The following is a 20,816-nucleotide window of genomic DNA, read 5'->3' as shown; positions in this document are numbered from 1 at the left end:
CCCAAATTACTGAACAGTAATAAAAAGGCAGAAAAAAGAAACCACAGACTCAAGGTGCTTTTTGCTCCAATACTCTCACATTCTAAACATATTAACAGTCATGACATGATACAAAGGCAAAGCTTGTTTGACATGTAAAACCATGAAACAAACAAAGCAGCTGGATGGAATCCAGCAAAGGTGGCCAGTTGTTTTTCAGATAATTCAGCCTTATGAGAAACATATTAGAGATTGTCACCTTTCCCGTAACAGGCTGGCAGGACAGGTTTTACAGCACTTCAGGTCAGGTTACCCTGTGCTAATTGGTGGTGGCCCAGGGCGGATAGTAGTAAACCTGGTGTTTATAGCGCTTATGGAGAGACCTTTATTCAGGTTAATCATATGTCTCATTGTGATTAATTTTCATACAGGAAGAACACTTGTATAACTACAGCAAGACGCCTGAAGCAGAGTTCACTTAAGAACACGTGCCCCTCCCCCACAAGACCTTTTAGCTTAGGGGAGTGTAGTATCACTTTAAATAGCTAAGAAGTCTTTTCTTGTTGGAGGAAGAACTCTATGGCCTAATGTGACTTTTCTATCTCTAACTGCTATGATCTTATAGGAGGTTCCTATTTGGGACATGCCCACTAAGATCAACATCCTTGAGTAGCTTGTGTTCATTTGAGAATGCAGACTCCCATTAGATTCCCTATTTGGGCTTCTAATTCTAGGGAACGAGAACAGCAATTTAGGTGGAAATTGAGGGTAATGCATCACCTAAATAAATACAAAGGTTGCACAAGGTGGCAAAGAATTGGGACCTGACCCAACTCCCATTAAAATAACTGAAAGACTTTAAATGGGACTTTGACAGCTTCCCAAATGGAGAAGGGGCTCTTGCCTTCATATCATTGCAGGATTTTTCTCTTTTGCCCCAGGCTAATGGAAGAAAACAGTGTTCCCCTTCTTTGTTTTCCATCAATAGAGCCGCAGGCATCTCTCTCTCTCTCACTCTCTCTCCATTCCCCCATGATGGATTTAGACAGCAGACTATTATACTTTCTCTACCTTGCGGAACTATAAACATTTAATTCTATCTTTAAAGCCTGAGTCCGACCTTATGATTCTAGGTTTTTCTTGTTCTCTTCTCTTGGAGTTGACAGAGGCTGACTACCCGTTTTATTGTCTGATTTCGAGTCTCCTAAGAAGTGCAATCTATCTAACCAGCGTAAGTCAGCCATTATTATATATCCAGGAAACCTGCTTGAATAGGTAAAGAACATCCTCGCAGCTTTGGCTGCACTTCACATGCACTTTAGGTTACAGCTACGTGGCTTGAGGACAGCTGGCAGTGTAATTAAACTAATAAACTCGCTTATTTTGGGGCTGTCCCTTATCATTAAGATATCACAAGTATTTAGCGTGCACAATGTACAGTGTGACAACGACACAGAACCAGCAGGACAAACAGCAACCATATGATGTTTAACTGGAAAGCAAGGCATTAAATCTAACCCTACTTTATAAATAATACAAGGCTGGCTTCTACCACCCTTCCTAATGTTGAGTAGATCCTTATACTCAGCAACTAATCCCACTGAAGACAGCTCACAGGGTAAGATATTTCTGAATATGAGTAAGGATGGCAGAATCTGGCCCATAACAACGATATGGCAAGGACACCACCATAGCAAAAACACCTGTCCCCCATTGCATCTGTACATTTCATAGCTGAAGATGGACACCAACATTACTGCCATAGACAAAGTCAGTGGTAAATGATCCAGGAGAACTCAGTTAAAGTAAGGACCGCATTGGGGATTAAATAGTACATCTCATCCAAAATCTAATGCTAAGCCAAGACAAAACAGGTGATTCTATGGCAGGAAATATTACAAAAATATTCCCATTTGCTTTCCCAGAGGTCAAATGAGCACCAATTTCTTCCTGTACTGTCAGAGAGTACAAACTGTCCTCCACTTTGGAGGAAACCTTCAAACAGGCCCGCCAAGTTCATAATCAGAAGGAAGCTGCCCACAGACTAGGACCCACCGGCTCAAAGTAGCACCAGACATAACACTTGATGCAAAACCTGGCAACATATCTCCACAGCTACAATGAGCTTCCTGTGTGCGGGCCGAGATACAGACCCAACAGGAAAGATTCTGGCCGTGACAAGGAGGGCATTCCCACTAATGCAGCTCAGCCCACCACTCTGTTGGAAGCACCTCCAGGGTAGTTTGGTCTCCATACTGGTCATCTGACTTCCATTCAGCCTCAATGTTGAGGATGCCAGCAAGAGTGCGAGTTGGGATGGTTGTGGTAATGATCTGGCCACAAAACCTATTCATTTTATTAGCTCAATGAACAACCATTAGGAAGTGACCATCACTGACCTAGAGATGAAAGGCTGCATATCCCATATAGCGCCTATCCTCTCTTCCCTGCATTACAAGGTGTCAGCCAGAATGCACAGAGCTTGAGATAAGGCACAGGAAAGGACCCCGGGTAGACTTAAAGTTCCTTTGTCATCGCTTGCAACCATAAAGTCAAAGACTCTTCCTCTCCCCCTCCCCAACAAGTGCCCTTTCCACTGTGAGGGCTCATCCCCACAGCTGATCAGGTCCCCTTCCCGATGACATCCCATTTCCTTCCCCTGCATTGCAAGTTCACCTCCAACCCCACCTCTGTCCTATAGGGAATTCCTTTGTCCATGGGGAGTGGCTCTCAGGCTACAGTGTGCCTCTCTGCTGCTATGCTGAGCACTTTTCACCATAATACACCATAGCAGTCATTGCATTTGAGCTCATCTTTGTGCAAAGGCTTCCCAAGAATACCTGACAGCTGGCACACGAGGCGTGGAATGAAGCCAGCCAGGGAAACGTGGTTGAAAGAGAACAGGGCCCTGCTGCTAGAAAACACAGGTGAGAAAGAGACCTATGGCCCTCAAATGAGTCTAGTGGAGTCCTAGGACAACCTCCCTTGCTTTGAGTGCAGCCCTCCTGTGTGTTAGTGGAGCACGGGACCTGCATACACACAGCATTCTTTCTGGAGGATTTCTCCCTGCTACTTGCAACCAAGCAGCAAACGTTGGAATGTTTTCTCGATTACTATTATTGCTCAGTGAAAAACTGCCACAAACGAGAGAACGGTGGGACAGCGCCTGTGCCTGGCAAGCGTCCACAGAAGTGATAAGTGTCGCTGCTACCGCTTTCTTTCCCCTGCAGAGGCTCGTGATGAGACAGGAAAGGGTTGGGTGGGGTGTCAGCTTGAGAACAAGCTGCAACTATGTGAGTTGAGAGACTCAAACGCCTGAATTCTCAGAGTTACTGAAAAGGCACCTGATCTCCCCATGCAGCGTATGAAACGCAGTGCCACATTGCACCCACTGGAATGTGCTGTTACAGAACTCTCAGTGGCATACGCCCTAAAGCAGTTTGCAGTTTCCCCCCTGGCATGACACACCATGCAACCATTATTGTATTTTCCAGACAACAACATGCACATTTCAACTGAGTTTTGACCCTAGAAATGAAATATGCGGCGGGAGGTGGGGGGGTGCTAGTCCTGTGGCTAGCTGGTAGGTCTTTGCCACCATACTGAAGAACTGGGGTTGGGCTCCAGTCCGGGGGCCAAATTCATCTCTGATGTAAGTCCAGTGGCTTCAAAGGCATTTTCTCAGGAATGCGTTTGGCTTTCTGGTGCTGAGCTCTAGTGAAGGTAGCACGCTCAGCCCCCAGGGCAGGAGGGAGAGCTCAACACGGTAAAGGAGTTAATGTGGGGACAGACTTGGTAGTGGTTTAAGCAGTAGCTGCAGAGACAAGCCCAAGCCCAACCTCAACTGAATGTGCAGTGCTGGTTTCTGTTATGTAAAACAGCTGTTAATACGAGGTAAAGGCTAGGGAAACCTCCCCTCTGGGGCACTTCTGGGGCCGGCTGCAGCACCCCAGATAAGAAAGGGGAGATGAGATTCAGAGGACACCACCATCTGGGGCACATTCTGATTCCGGTTACATGAGGGCAAATCTGAAGTCATGCCTCTGAACTCAACGGATTCACTCCATACTGGCACTGGTGTAAGTGATCAGGATCTGGTTAGACCATTTGGCAGACATGCTGCTCCAGAATCTCCATCCCATCTGAGCTTTACTTCATGTGGGAATGGAGTGGTGGGGCTACGGTGGCCATTAGCCACCATTGTTCCTTCCCTTCTGGAGTCATCCGGGGCCGATACAACTTACAGCAGCCTTGTGCCTGCTCTAAGTGGAGCTGACTCATAACAGCCCCTAAGTGGCTGTTACACTGGCTCAAAACTGCATTCTCCACAAGGGCTGTCAAGTGATTAAAAAGATTAAAAGCAATTAATCGCTCTGATAAACAATAATAGAATGGTCCTGCTAGTGAAGGCAGGGGACTGGACTCGATGACCTGTCAAGGTCCCTTCCAGTTCTAGGAGATGGGATATCTCCATTAATTATTATTATTATTATACTATTGATTTAAATATTTTTGGATGTTTTCTACATTTTCAAATATATTGATTTCAATTACAATACAGAATACAAAGAGTACAGTGCTCACTTTATATTTATTTTTATTACAAATATTTGCACTGTAAAAAACAAAACAAATAGTATTTTTCAATTCACCCAGTACAAGGAGTCTAGTGCAATCTCTTTATCATGCATGTTGAACTTATAAATGTAGAATTATGTACAAAAAATAACTGCATTCAAAAATAAAACAATGTAAAACTTTAGAGCCTAGAAGTCCACTCAGTCCTACTTCTTGTCCAACCAATTGCTCAAACAAGTTTGTTTACATTTGCAGGAGATAATGCTGCCCGCTTCTTGTTTACAGTGTCACCTGAAAGTGAGAACAAGAGTTCACATGGCACTGTTGTAGCCAGGGTTAAAAGATATTTATGTGCCTTATGTGCTAAAGATTCATATGCGTCAGTCACCATCCCAGAAGACATGCGTCCATGCTGATGATGCTTGTTTAGAATATCTGGCATGTAAATACCTTGCAATGCCGGCTACAAAAGTGCCATGCGAACGCCTATTCTCACTCTCAGATGACATTGTAAATCAGAAGCAGGTAGCATTATCTCCTGTAAATGTAAACAAGAAGTAGGACTGAGTGGACTTGTAGACTCTAAAGTTTTACATTGTTTTGCGTTTGCGTGCAGTTATGTAACAAAAAAATTCTACATTTGTAAGTTGCACTTTCATGACAAAGGGATTGCACTACAGGACTTGTATGAGTTGAACTGAAAAATACTATTTGTTTATCCTGTTTACAGTGCAAATATTTGCAATAAAAATAATAATATAAAGCTAGCACCGCACACTTTGTATTCTGGGTTGTAATTGAAATCAATATATTTGAAAATGTAGAAAAACATCCAAAAATATTTAATACATTTCAATTGGTATTATACTGTTTAACAGTGCAATTAAAAATGCAATTAATCGCGAGTAATTTTTTTAATCACAAGTAATTTTTTTGAGTTAATCGTGAGAGTTAACTGTGATTAATCGACAGCCCTAGTCTCCAACCAGACCCGTTCTCACCCATCCCTGCTTCCTCCCCATCATCCTCCCCAATATACCCTGTATGAGAGGTGGCTAGGGAGGCAGTGTAGAGCTCTACACCAGCCAGGGAATTCCCTTGACACAAGGGTATTCCCCTGCAGGGCTTGATTCTGTTAGCCCTTTTATGCTGCCAAAACAGCATCACGGATCCACAGTGGAACACAGCATCTGGAATACTGTGTTTTGTTTAACATAGACAGTAGGTTCCTTGAGGCAGGGAATTGTGTCTATTTTAGGTCAGGATGGTGCCTAGCACGCTGCAGAAGGCTTTGAGAATAAAGAAGCAACAACAAACATGACTAGTTTTTTGAAAAAAAAAATTGCCTTGCAAGTCACCTCTGATAAAGCAAGACAATGAAAACCGATTGATAAACTAACATTAGAAAAAGGGCACAAACAAGGACACTCAATGATTTCCACTCAATTTCAATATTAAAGACACCCAGAAAATAAACACAAAGCCAGTAAAAGAGATCCAACATTACTGTCTGGAGCTCAGACCCTTGCAAGCCCCTATGTGCCTACCACACACCACGGTGCCAGTTAAGAATGTGTGCATATTTCCTGACTGCCCTTTGTTTCTTTCATATAACCGCCCTTTGTTTCTTTTATATAACCTGTTTTACCGTTGAATATGGATATTCTTGCAGGTGCTACTGCCCTCTACAGTTCCAGGAGAGTCATCACAAGAGCACGTTACAGCTCATTGCAACCATATCATGCAAGATGGTGCGTCTTCTCTTAACCCCTATTTTCAGTCGCTTATATCTTTCCTTAAGAAATCCTCTCCTGAGCAGACTTACCTCATGGTAAATCTAAGCCCCGGAGAAAATTTTTTATTCCTGGAAAATTTGAAGAAAATCCATCCAGGCATTTTTGGAGTTAGCCCAGCATGAAAAAATAAGTTGTGTGATAACCCAGGGTCTCTGACTCACAATCCATTGCTCTAGCCAGGAGAGACATGGCCTAACCCAGATGGGATGCTTGTTAACCGTCCAGACATATCAGGAAAGCACATACGTCAATTTCAAAAGCACTCTAGAGCAGGGGTCTCAAACTCAAATGACCACGAGGGCCACATGAGGACTAGTACATTGGCCGAGGGCCGCATTACTGACACCTCCCCCTGCCACCCTTGGCCCCGCCCTCACTCCACCCCTTCCATGAGGCCCTGCCCTCATTCCAACCCCTTCCCTGAAATCCCCACCGCAACTCTGCCCCCTTCCTGCTCCCAGGGAGGGCAGGAGGGGTGTGGGGCTCAGGGCAGGGAGTTGGGGTGTGGGGTACAGCAGGGGGTTGGGCTGCAGGAGGGGCTCGGGGGGCGGGCTCCAGCCTGATACGCGCTGGGGGCAGGGCACGCCACCAGCCTGCCTGTCCCCGCACCGCTCCGGGAAGTGACTGGAACCTGGGGGAGGAGGGACACAGGGGTCTGTGTCTTGCTGTTGCTTCAGGCACCACCCCCAGCAGCTCCCATTGGCCGGGAACGGGGAACTGCGGCCAATGGGAGCTGCTGGGGGCGCTGCCTGAAGCAAGAGCAACACACAGAGCCCTGTGCCCCCCCTTCCCCATCTTCCGGCCGCTTCCCGGAGCAGCAGGGGGCAGGGCAGGCAGGGAGCCTGCCCTTCCCCCGGTGCGCGTCAGGCTGGAGCCGCTCTAGGTAAACGCTCGGGGGGGCCGCGAGGAGCTCACGGGCCGCAGAAAACAACCCCACGAGCCGCATGCAGCCCCCGGGCCGCGTGTTTGAGACCCCTGCTCTAGAGTGTCAGCCAGGTCCCTTACTCAGGTGTCTACTGACGGGGAGAGCACAAAGACTTTTCTCCCTCATGCAGCCCCTGTAGGGACTATGCATCATTGCAGCTCTTGTGCTCCAGTGCGGAAGCTGCTTTGTGTACTCCTCATGGCTCACATAATGTCCTAAAGAGGTGGGGAGGAGGCAGAGTCACAGCCTAGCCCCCAGAACAGGAACACCACAGAGGGTGGGAGAGGCTGCATGCTATAATGGGGTGTAGAAGGGGGCACGCTCCCTCTACACACAGGGACGCTCCAGGAGACATTCCGCCTCCTGCTGCTCTGAACCATCCTTTCCTCTGAGTGGCAGCTCACAGGCCCAAGCTTGCCCTTGCATCAACAGGAATACGACAAATTCGTATTAGCTCACGGATGATCAGCCAAACCATTCAACGCTCCAAGTCCCCTAAAGCTTAATACAATTCTCCTGTGGGGTCAGAAACTGCAAGGAAGAGTGTTTTTCTCCTAATGGTTTGTATTTTGAGCCTAACATTAACCCACTGCACTGATCAATACAGAATTAGTCCCCTATTGAGCCAAGCTCATCCCGTCCCCTGGAGAAAGCCCACTGGCTTCAGTTTGTCCTATTGCTTCTCTCCTATCCCGAAGCCAGCTAACCATGCAGTGATAGAAGGTGACAAACAGGTGTACAGCGTTGGCAATGCAGCCCTAACCACCTTAGTCCTAGTTTTTGGGGAAACAGATGAATTGATTTCTCTTCCCTGGTCCCGTTTCCCCTCCACCCCCCCCCTCTGACATCGACAGTCCTGTCATGCTGGTTGTAGCTCTCCAGCTAAGTGGGGTTTGCCAGGCCAAGACGGGGCTGGGACGCAGCCAAGAAAAACGGAGGTGTGCTGCAGTTAACAGTGGCAGTGACTCAGTAGGTGGCACCAACTTAGTACTGAATCAGTGCTCCTGCCTCAGGGTGCTGTTGCGCTTAGCTCGCCTGTTAGCAGCCTCCCCCAGCCTCCAGGAGCTGCTCTCTCTGTTCTGCTGTTGAAGGAGGCCTCCAGAGGCAGTGACTCCTCCTTTGGCACTCACCTGGCATGATCTCACCTACCACAACCTGTCTTGTCTCTGCTCCGCAGGCTGTGCAATTAGCCTCCCTTTCTCTGATACACACATCATGCACCCAGGCCCGGGGTAACAGCCCTTCTATGGTTCCTGTGGCACTCTCTCATTTGCTTTGCAGAGACTAAATGAGTGAGCGACATGTCAGAGTCTGTGAAGAATGGCCTTGTGATGGAGGTACTAGACTAGGGTTCAGAAGCACAGGGTTCGGTTTCTGCCACTGACCTAGGACAAGTCACGTCACCTCTCTGTGTCTCAGGTCACCATCTGTAAAGTGGGGGTAATCATTCTTCCTTCGTCTGTCTTGCTTAGTTACTCTGGGTTGATACAGCACTAAGCTCAACATTGGCCAAGCTCTGTAGGGGCTACTGTAATTCTTCCTGGGGAAATTCTGTGCCACTGCGTGCGCATAATTCATTTGCTGTGCATGCTTTGTGTGTGTGCAGAAAATAGCTTCTGCTGGAGAGTTGCAGTTCTGCCTTTTGGGGAGACAGAGAGCGTGGGGCTGCAGGGGCTGTGTCACAGACAGGGGTTCATAAGGGCTAGTGGGGGAGGACACACTGGGGCAGGGGCTGAATGGGAGTGGAGGTGCAGGGCCACATGGGAATCGGGGGGAGTGACTGTCTGAGTGAGGGTAGAGGGACACATGGGGGTGCAGGGACACATGGGAACAGGAGGAGGGAGTGCAGGGACACATGGGAATGGCGGGGAGTGGCTGTCTGAGTGACGGTGGAGGGATACATGGACAAGGGGTGCAAGGACACATGGGGACGGGGCAGTTGTGCCTGACTGAATGGGAGAGGCTAGGGGTCAGCCAGGATCTGCATGGGGGAAGCTCTTTTACAATCGCTCCCTGTACCTGCCCCTCTCCCCAGAAAACCCAGTTCCATACTTTTCCCACCCATACTGAACAACCCTCCAAGTTGAAACCCAGGCTACATCCCAGCAATTACTTCCCTCTCCCTCAGCTCCTCCATTACCCCCGCCTCCACCAAGCCTTTTCACTGCTTCTGAGGGGTATGGGAAATACGGTTCTGTATTGTAGTTTAAATGAATTGTTACTCAGAGTTCTGTATTAATATGCCCATTAAGGAATCTATTTGTCAAAAAATATTTCCTGAATCTTTTATGTTGTCTGTATTGTTACAGACATACTTGCTGACAGGTAATTTGGAATAAAGTACCAAAATAATTGAAACTGGTGTGATTATATTGTGCTATTTTGACAAATAAAATCTGCAGAATTTTAATTTCTTGGTGCAGAATGTTTAATTTTTTTGGCACAGAAATCCCCCAGAGGTATGTAATACACCTAACAAATGGAAATAGAGTGAGTGAGGGGCTACTTAGGAAAGTATTTGGGAGGAGCAACTAGGGCACAGGGGCAGGCAGGGGAAGGAGGGGAAGATTGTTGGGGTGACATGATGAGAGGCTGGAAGTGGGGGGTAGAACTCCACAAAGAAGGGGAGAGAGACAGAGCGCACACTGTGTAGGGAGAGGAATGGGAAAGGGAAGAAAAAAGGTCGACTGAAAAGATTCCCTGGAGAAGAAGCCGAGCAGTGCAGTGGAAGAGGAGGAGCAGAGACAGCAGAAGCAGAGGGGATATCATTCCATTGCAAGATTATTAGAAAAGTGAATGTCAAGTACACCGCTACCTCGATATAACGCCACCCGATAGAACACGAATTTGGATATAACGCGGTAAAGCAGCACTCCAGGGGGGCAGGGCTGCGCGCTCCGGTGGATCAAAGCAAGTTCAATATAACTCGGTTCCACCTATAACGCGGTAAGATTTTTTGGCTCCCAAGGACAGTGTTATATCAAGGGAGGGGTGTATTACAAATAAAATCCATACAACACCGACGTGATGTAAGCGACAGAAACAGAGTGTTATATGTGTACAAATGCTGGGTGAGAAATACCTTGCGCTTGGAGACAAGTTAATAAAAAACACCACCATGCCCAACTGAAATGCTTGGCACTTACAAGCACCAGCAGACACTGCTCTCTATAATTCTATTAAGTTTGGAATTGAAGGAGACTTTGAGAACGAAACAGAGTTGAGGGAAACCCCAGCAGAGGCAGGGAGATTTCTCCAATCTACCCTGTTAAGCATGACATATCTGTGTCTCGTGAACGGAAGTTTTCTCTTCCCTTTAGAAAATACCAAATTGCACCATGTCACAAATATTTTCAGAAGCATGTGCTGGAGAAAGACAGCCTCCAGCTGCCTTGCAACAACTTTCCCCAGATTACTGAAGGCCTCCTATTTTGTTCAAAGAGATTGCCCAGCCTGTTCAACCTGCCAGGCCAAAGCAACTAAGTGTATCCAGAGACTTTAAAAAGAGAGTCCTATGAAAGCATCATGCATTTCACAGCACAGTTCAGTGCTAAATGAAAGTCACAAAAAGCACCAGGAAAACTACTGTAGGCAATAGCCCTGAACTGGCCAGAGAGATCGAATAATGGGCACTTTTCTCTCACTCATTTCTGTTGATGCAGTCCTTAAAGCCCTAAAAGTCGATACATTTTGCTCAGTGCAAGGACTATGGTATCTGGTTTTACAAACACACAATGAGTATGGCTTTAGAAATGTACCTGTTAATGAGGAATTGTGAAAATTGGCTCATGTGGGGGGAGGGAGGCGGCCACAAACTGATGCAGAATTTAAGGGCTTTATATATATATATATATATATATATATATATATATATATATATATAAGGCACATTACTGGCTCTTATGGTCACAAAGACATTCTAATGCGAACTGAGTGTAAACGGGTGTTTTCTTGAGTCTGTAATCAGCTGGTTCCCATGCTTCTGCTGCTAGTCATAGATCTGCCAAGCAACAGCAGAGTGTAACTACTAGAAATGATCAATTTCGTTGCCCCTACTCAAAAGCCTGGGGAGGGAAGTGGAGAGAGATGCTAGTTTCATGCTGCTTCTTGAGAAATCGCTGAGAGCAGCAAAGTGGAACACTGGAGTAATTCTACCCTGCACTAGGCCTGCCACAGATTAACTGTCCACGAGGACTCTGTTGACAGGCATCAACTGTTCCTTAGTGTGCTTTGATTAGTTCCATTTCAAAGAGGACTAGATCAACCTACACTAAAGAACCGTTGATCCATGTCAGCAGTGTCCAGGTGAACAGTAAGTCTGTGGCAAGCTAGTGCAGAGTAGATTCACATCCTAGTTTGCTGCAAACTAAAAGTTCGTTTAGACAAGCCCTAAGTGCTTCACAAACTAATTCATCTCTTTTCACAAAACCCATGTCCTTGGGAGGGAATCCTGATTTCTAATACAGTGTGATATGATAACTAGACATCCGCTCCACCCACACCTGTATCAGCCCAAGGCATGGGAAGAGAAACGGGCTAATAATGAGCAGCCCCGGCCTTCAAATGGAAAATGGAAATTAGCTACAGGAACGGTTTGCTAGGAACAACAACAAAAACCCACCTTACACTTGCTGCCCTATAGAAATTCTACCCCCCCACCCTCCCCACCACTCCTTTCCCTCTGCCCCCTCCCTTCTCTCAGCCTCTCCCCACCCCCTCTCCTTTCCCTCTGCCCCTTTGGCCCCCCTCGTACCCTCCCTTTCCTCTGCCCCTCAGCTTCCCTTCCTACCCATCCTTTCCCTCTGCTCCCTCAGCCTCACACCACCCCCTCTCCTTCCCCTCTCCCTTTTGGCCCCCCTCGTACCCTCCCTTTCCTCTGTCCCCTCAGCTTCCTTTCCTACCCATCCTTTCCCTCTGCTCCCTCGGCCTCCCCTCCCATCCCTCTGCCCCTTTGGCCCCCCTCATATGCTCTCCCTTCCTCCTCTCCTTTCCCTCTGCCCCTTCCCTTCCCTTCCCTCGGCATCCCCTCCCAACGTCCCTTCCCTCTTCCCTCTTTGGTGCCCCTTTGGTCCCCCTCCCATGCCTCCCTTTCCTTTGCCCCCCCCCCGGGTTCCCTTCCCACCCCATCCCTTCCCTCTTCCCCCTCTCCAACTCCTCTGTCCTTTCTCTCTCACCCTTCCCACCCAGCTCCACCCTTTCCCTCTGCCCCCTCAGCCTTCCCTCCTACCCCCTCCTTTCCCTCAGCACCCTCTTCTTCCTTGCCACAGTTCCCCTGTAGGATCGATGGAGGATACAAACTCTGAGCTGAGTCTCAGGTGCATGAGATCTCCTCAGGGCTGCCCCCAGTTGGAATCAAGTTAAAGAAACACTTTACCTGCACACGCATCTCCTCCTTTCAGCATAATCTTTAGGGAGCCCTGTGGCCAACGGGTGGGGGTGGGACAGAGCAGGCAGAGAGGCAGATGCTTAGTCTGGTCCAGGCTGCACCCACAGATCCATTGTTAGTTCCAGATGTGTTTAGGATCCCATTTCTTAGCACTGTCCCATTCAGAGCCAAGTCTAGTCGCTTGTGTTCCCGAGATGCGGACCACAGGCTGTGAACCCCAACTGGGCTGTTTTTCTCCGCAATCAAAACAAAGGCTGGTCACTTTCACTTTTCCTTTAGGCTGCATCCTCCAAAAATATAGGTGGGGGAGGGAAGAGAGAGCTGTGGCTGGGGAAAGTGAAAGTGCGGAGGAGGGAGGTGGCGCAAGGCCTAGAATCTGATCCAGTCTGGTACACAGAACGTTCCCAGGGATTATTATACTTCACAATTTTCAGACTCGGAGACAGGCAGAATGGGCAGAGGAGGAGAGAAAAGAACCCAAAAGCATGTCAGAGGGACAGGATAGGAGGAACTCAAATTCTGTGGGGGTAGAAGACGGTATAATTAGAGTTTCAGGCTTGATAGTGGAAGAAAATCCCTTCTACTAAGTCAGAGAAATGTTTTCTTGATGGGTTGCATGAAGCCTTTGATCTTATTGATCACCGTGCACAGTGGCCTGGTTTTGATGCAACTTTGATATCTCTAGATTTCCTGTCCTCATGACTGGCCCTTGTTTCCAGCCTGGGAAAATCAGACAGACTCTCTTTTCCCTTTCTATTTAGAAAGTGCAGAGAGATTTTACAAGCATCTCCACCCAATAATTAAAATTCTTATTGTCCTTATTAATAACTCTAAATATCTTTCTGCCACACTACTCGGTTCATTTACAGATGACACAAACATTACTGAAAGCAACTGCACAAACTTTTTTTTTTTTTTAGGGACGGGCATAGTAAACTGATCTGATGTCCCCAGCTGGCTGGGAGCACCTGGAAATTAGGGATCAACAAGTTGCATACAGAAATGTGGTCTGTGGGATGAGTTAGAAAGGAAGGAGAAGGCATAAAACAGAAGAGGATAGGGAGCCATTGGGAGAGACAAGCAGGGAGCGAGAAGTATGTCTTGAGTGGACAGGGCCAAAAAATAAAACAGACCTCCGAGGTGGGTCTGAGATAGATGTTCACTGGGAAACCGGTGCTATAAATACAGATACGTGATGTCTGCGTCCAAACATTTCCTTGTGAGCTAAAGGCATGGCACTGCCGAGGAATGCAGACCCCACACTTCTCTGCAGCCATTTTAAGCCCTGAAGGTGGTCATGGATTATCACAGCTAATCCCTCCCAGAATCATCTTCACAACTATGGAGGAGCCAGTGTATGGAGACATGGCTAAACAGCAAACATTGAGTCACAATAGTACATCAACAACAGCCCTGTCTACGTTAGGCTTCTTGCCAGAGAATCCTCCGCAATGCGAGTGCTAGCGTAGGCGTGGAATTGGCTATCAGTGGGGTTTTAAGCACTGTGTTCGCTCTACCTGGAGCCCTGTTTCTTTTAATGCATCCGCCATTGGCAGCAACAGTGAGAAACAGGGCTGGTCAAACATTTTCCTTCACAACTGTTTTTTCCATGGAAAATTGGATTCACAACTAAATGAAATTTTTCACAAATCTCTGCTTTCTCTGGAAAACTTTTTTTTTTTGGTCAAAAAATTAAAATTTTTCAACTTTCAAATTTCTGATGAAAAAAATCAACTTTTTCTATGGAAAACCCTCCATTTTTGAATCAGCTCTAGAGAAAAATTGTTGACCAAAACAAAAATCATCTTAGCACCAACATCCTCCCTTGCCCTTATCTGTATGTAAATGTGGTAAAGGGACTCGACCCTGTATGGGGAAATATGACTTAGGGTGTGTTCAGGGTGAATGCATTGTCATTTTTCTATGCAGAGGAGGTAGCCCCTCCCCTCAGAGGGAGGAGAAGTGACGACAGAAGCAGGCAGTGGGGAGCCGCAGAGAGAGAGAGAAACAAGAGGAGGGGAGAGGATAGCCAGAGAGACGGAGGGAAACTGGGACTTGAGAGAAACCAAGAGTAAGCAGAGACAATAAGGTTGAGCAGGATAGACAGACATGGAGAAGAAAGTCCCTTTAAAGTTGGCTGGTCAGTCCATGTTTGATGGTGTGCTCCTGACTGGTCGTCTCCTATCCTTGATTCAGGTGGTCCCAGAGATCTGGAACAGGAGAACCAAAGGTCCTTTACATCCAGTGGGTCTGGTCTAATGTGCACCCCCACAAGCAAGCACCGCTGGAATCAGGTCTATCTCTTCAGGATGTCACAAGAGGAGCTTGAGCTCAAAGACTGACTTGGGCATTAGACAGCACCCAGTGAGGGATCTGGGGAAAGGGAAACCTTGAATTAAATAAAATAAATAATAACAACAACCTATAATAGTCTATGCACACATAGATATATACATAATTCTTTATTGAGAGGGTTATATTTAGTTAAGTATACTTAGTAGTAAATTATGTGTGTGTGTATGTGTGTGTATATATACGGTTATAATTTTTTATTTATACCTATTCTTCTATTTAATGTTGTCAGAGGTAGGTGGAATCCAGTTCTGTTTATTCCAGTTTAAATAAAGTCCCCTTTATCTTATTTTTTTGACAACCAATTGTATTAACTTGGCTACCATTAAATAACCTTTTATCACAGTGTAACACTTCCCCCAGCTCTCACATGCTAGATAAATTACATCACCTCCACGACAGACCATTACTAAAACTTGGTTGGTGGTTTTAGGACAGGGTGACCCTTGAATGTATTTCAAATTATAACACAATAACCTTCCTCTGAGATGTCTGTTTACACCTATATCAAGCGATGGCCTAACCCTGGGGAAAGAGTATGGAAGAAAATGACTCCTACGAAGGGTGAAGCCTGGTTAAAAGCAAAGCTAGTAGGCAACACTGATGAAATGAGGTCTGTGGAGCTGCAACCTACTGGTGATTGCTCTGAATATTCTGGTTCCACCCCACAAGTTACGTTGTCCAATTATATTTCCTAAAACCAAGCTTTCTTTACTTGCAAACTCGATTAACACATCTACACAAGTTCCCATCCAAAGAATAATTATCTTTCAAGCAAGAGCAGGAGGCTCTGTACATGGCTGAAATCTGCACAATGTCATACAGCTGCAGATAGTAATGCAATATGATGCAGAAGCCCTTAGGTAACATTGTAAAACATATTTGGGACCCTGGGTGTGCCACCAAAAGGACTTAATTCCTATCCAAGCCATATAAATGCCAAATTTCCCATATTACTTTCAGCTTTACAGTGAAAGAGGCACAAACCCCACGCTAAAGAGACAATCAATTAAAAAATAAAAATAAATCTACATGGGGTTTGTCCCTCTTGGGTGCTCCTGGAAGATACTTGTAGTACAGACAGCATGTGCTAAATAAGTCTCAGGGCTTAAAAGCGGATTTTTTTCTACCCTGAACTACAATTGTAAGAGAAGGAAAGACACTGTCTGAATCCTGGCGGCTTAGAGAACAACGTTAAGAGCCTTGAGATTGTTCATGGTTCAAGACAGTTAATGAGTAAATCAGAAGGAAATGAATTAAGTTCATCCCAGGGTCAAGAACCATTCTGCATTTCCAGATGGAAGCAATTAAGATCTCTTAAGAAACCAAACTGTTCAAAACTGCAGGAAGAGAGAGAAAGAGAACGTCTCCCTCACTCGCTGATATCACAGACTTAAGTTGGGAATGTCTGAAAAAAGAAAACTGGCACTTTAGGCAATAACCCAGCCTTCTCCTGTGCAAACCGCACGCTTAGTAGTGTTTTAACTTCTGCACTGCTCCAGGCAGCACAGTGCCATTACTGGGGAGTTCATTTAATGACTAGGTGCTTTAAAACCATTTTATTTAGTCTGAGGGATTAGTCAGTCAGTTAGTCAGTGTCCCTGGGCACTTCCTGTTAATCAGTCATATTATCTACCTAGTCTCTAAGTAAAGATACGAGGAATTAGAGACAATGACAATATTTGCAAACTGAGATTTTGTCTAACTTTTAGATATGCAGGCAAAGAGATATAAGTGAGCAGGCTAAGTATTGTTAGCACAAGAGGTCACGGGGATAAGAAAGTGGTTTCCCTGGAGACATGTACATTCATCTCTAGGATCTGGCCTAGCTCAGATGCTGTTCTCGCTCTCTCTCTCTCTCTCTCTCTCTCTCGTGGACTGTCATATCTTCACCTGGATTTTCAGAATGCCTCTCACTGGTCTTAAATTACCCACATTTCAAAGCAATAAGACAGCTCCTAGCAGGTAAGGTGATGATCTGAGACCAACCACATCACTTTCCCAAAACATGGCTCTTTTTTTTTTTTTCAGGGCCAGACCACAATGCTACAAGTCACAACTTTGGCCCGTTCATGCAGCTCTTACAACAGCATGGCTCTTGGGTCGAAGCTCTCACACTTTGCCTGCAGCAGCTGTTTGTAACTGCTGTAGACTCCCTTTTTAAAATAAATGTTGCTATTTTGCTGTATACAGTTGCCCAACCAACAGATGTGTCCAGTACAAATACAGAGAGCAGAGCAGGGTCAGGATATAAACATTGAAACCACAGAATAAAATCCAAGAGGAAAAATGTTTTAAAAAATAAATCCAAAAAGCTATTTAAAGACTGTAAATCATTAGCAGGCTAAGTAAGGAGGAGGGATGGTCTTTGGTTAAGGTAGTAGACAAGGGATAATATTTTCAAAAGCACTTAAATGACTTAGGAGCCTAAGGCCTATTTTCAAAAATGACTTAGGCACTAGGCACCTAAGTCTCAGTGACACTTCTGAAAATCTCAGTGAAACTTCTGTGAGGCTCCAAAAGTCTAAGTCACTTTTGAAAATGGAACAAGGCCTAGATTAACGTTCTACTTTTTCAGAAGAAAGATCTCATAGTCTGAGTTGCCTGCATGAACTAAATTCTTGAGAGATTTTGCTTAAAGATAGCAGAAATCTCACAATTACACACGATGGGCCTTGATTTGGCCTCAGACTGAACTTTAACCAGAATTTAATTTGGATACAAACCACTGGAGATCCTGGCCCATGACTAAGGCTTCTAGTCACTAATGGTAACACAAGTAATAATGATACTTCAAACCTAAACAGGAGTTTACCAAACTTAATTACAGTATCACAAATAAATTTCTTAGGCAAATAAGGTAACTGTGTTTAAAAATTATCTGCTGATTTAATACTTTGGAGAGAAGAAAACTTAAGTGTGGTGTGACTGTAGTAGGATCAAAGAAGTAGGGTCCAGAGACACAAACAGTGGCAAACCAGAAGAAAAAAAAGAAAGTATGAACCACTTGGTTTCTAGTAACAGACCGAGAATTCAGACTGTGGGATTTAAAGAAAACAAAGAGATAAATCCATTAACCGCCACACTCTATGGGGCAAAATAATGAATGGCTGTTTAGTCCAAACTCATTCAGATTAGTTTAAATGTACAGTAATTACATTGTAACAGGATAGCATCTAAGCACACACCTGGTAGCCAACCCTAGTTTAAATATTATAGGACCCAAATCTGACATCTCTTTAAAACACTGAATCTAATGGTGAATAAATCTAATATTTTGATGTCTTTTTCCTCTCTGGGGAAAAGTTGCTCAGTTTCCATGTCTCTTCATTTTTTGGCCTCTCTACTAGATTACCAACAGAGATAACAATTGTAATAGTGGTTTTCTTTTCCTCAATGTTGAAGACACCATTTATCTATTAGGAACTGCTTGGATACCTTTTCTAGGTAGCAGCCACCTAACAGCCATCAGATTGCAACTTCTGGTCATATACCAAACTGGGCCAAATGTGACGTGATGATATAGATGAAAGTGTATGCTAGTTAGTGGTGCTGGAACAAATTTGTATAGTGGGGGTGCTGAGAGCCATTGAACCAAACTGTCAACCCTGTGTAGGATGGAAACCACTTCAAACCCTGGAATGTGACAACGCCTCTAGTTCCAGCACGTATGATGCTATTCCCAGTTTCCTGACCTCTCCTAGTCTCCTCCATTATATGAGAGACAATAACAAAAGCTAACCTTGCTTCTGGTAGTTATTTCTGCTTTTCTAGAACTGTACAATATAATACAGCATGAGTCACAAAGACAAATGATGGGGATCTTGGCCATTCAGTGGAACAACTTGCATGACCCATCTATTTCAGGCTGTGCAAGAAACAACCCATCTAGTTTTGACCTGTACACCAGTGGCTCTCACCCTTTCCAGACTACTGTACCCCTTTCAGAAGTCTGATTTGTCTTGAGTACCCCCAAGTTTCACCTCACTTAAAAACTACTTGCTTACAAAATCAGACCTAGAAATACAAAAGTGTCACAGCACACAATACTGAAAAATTGCTGACTTTCTCATTTTTACCATATCATTATAAAATAAATCAATTGGAATATACTTATGAATATACTTACATTTCAGTGTATAGTATATAGAGCAGTATAAACATGTCATTGTCTGTATGAAATTTTAGTTTGTACTGACTTCGCTTGTGCTTTTTATGTAGCCTGTTGTAAAACTAGGCAAATATTTAGATGAGTTGATGTACCTCCTGGAAGACTCCTGTGTACTCTTGGTTGAGAACTAATGCCACAGGCTATCGCAGTAGCAGTTCAAAAAGACTTTGTATAGTGCATCTCAGAGCAAGATTTCCAGGAGATCTGTGGCATTTGTAAGCAAATTAGAATTACTGATGCTCTTGCTGCAAATGGCAATAGCAAAGGCCTAATGGGGAAGCATCCATTCAGGAACCTGGCAGTGGGAATGGGAAATAAAGGGGGTTGGAAAGGGTATGTGCAGGAGACAAAGAAAGGCAAGAGAGACAGGTGACGCGAGATACAGATTTATCAATTCTAAAGAGTCATTTATGTCCTACTAGAGAGTTACATGGTCAGATTCTCAAAAGGTGCTGAGCACTTGCCCCTCTCATTGACTTAAATGGGATTTCTGGCTGCTCAGAACCTCTGGAAGTGAGGCCAACAGATGGGCTCGTGTACACTCGCATATGTGAACCTTGAGTAAAATTCTTAATGATTTATTGGGTGCTATATGTAGAATGGCTGAATGGATGAGGTAGACATCAGCAACTGCTGTTACAGACACAGTGAGCTGAGCGAATGGTGCCATCTGTTGGTGGAAAATATACATACCTGACCAGATGCCCTAGCTTAAGGAACTTCCTTCCTCTTTTAGGGTTTGTCTGCATTTTAAGCTCAGGGTATAATTTGCAGCGTGATAAGATCAAGCTAGCATGTTACAAACAGAGGGCAGCCCCGGTGGCACAAGGGGCTAGCTGCCTGGAGGACATACCTTTCTGAGACACAAGGAGTGACAAGCCCCTCCCTCTTCTTGCACCACCCCAACTACTCTATTTTGAGCATACTAGCTCCATCACAGCTAGCATGGGTAGGGCTCCTAGTTGACTTGGGAATTACATCCCGGGCTCAAAGCATAGACATACTCTTGGCTAACTAGCATCTGTGGAGGAAGGGCTGGTACGGAAGTTACCGCAAAGTTCAGTTTCTTGCTATTGTAATGCTGACAGACAGTTGTTGGCGGGTGGGTGGGATCAAACTTGGGACCTCTGAAGCTTAGTGTATGAGCCTCTATTGCATGAGCTAAAAGTCACATGGCTCTTAGCCAAGGCTGTAGCAGACTCATCAATCTCTAGATCAGGGGTTGGCAACCTTTCAGAAGTGGTGTGTTGAGTCTTCATTTATTCACTCTGATTTAAGGTTTCGCGTGCCAGTAATACATTTTAATGTTTTTAGAAGGTCTCTTTCTGTAAGTCTATATTATATAACTAAACTATTATATGTAAACAAGGTTTTCAAAATGTTTAAGAAGTGTCATTTAAAATTAAATTAAAATGCTGATCTTACGCCGCCAGCCTGCTCAGCTCGCTGCCAACCTGGGGTTCTGTTCACCTAGGCCGGTAGCGGGCTGAGCAGGGCCTATGGCCGGGACCCCAGACCTGGGGGGGGTTTCAGGGGTCAGGGCAGAAGGCTGGGGGAGGGGGTTCAGGGCAGAAGGCTGGGGTGTGTGTGGGGGGGGTTCAAGGATCAGGGCAGAGGGCTGGAGTTGTG

The 20,816-nt window shown here is 45.4% G+C and overlaps 1 long non-coding RNA gene across 2 annotated transcripts in view; it reads right to left on the bottom strand.

Moving 5' to 3' along the window:
• Positions 1–13,126, bottom strand: part of LOC117881912 — a 78,598-nt gene extending 65,472 nt beyond the window's left edge. The window contains exon 1 of one of the 2 annotated variants that reach the window (XR_004646889.1): positions 12,653–13,126. This is a non-coding gene — a long non-coding RNA (uncharacterized LOC117881912). The remainder of the gene's footprint in view (positions 1–12,652) is intronic. The other variant, XR_004646888.1, reaches the window with a different exon arrangement.
• Between the last annotated feature and the right edge of the window lie 7,690 nt (positions 13,127–20,816).

Source organism: Trachemys scripta, chromosome 8 (genome assembly GCF_013100865.1).
Source record: "Trachemys scripta elegans isolate TJP31775 chromosome 8, CAS_Tse_1.0, whole genome shotgun sequence".
Classification (NCBI taxonomy): Eukaryota; Metazoa; Chordata; order Testudines; family Emydidae; genus Trachemys; species Trachemys scripta.
The sequence above is the reverse complement of the archived record's forward strand: the minus strand, read 5'-3'. Positions and strand labels throughout refer to the sequence as shown.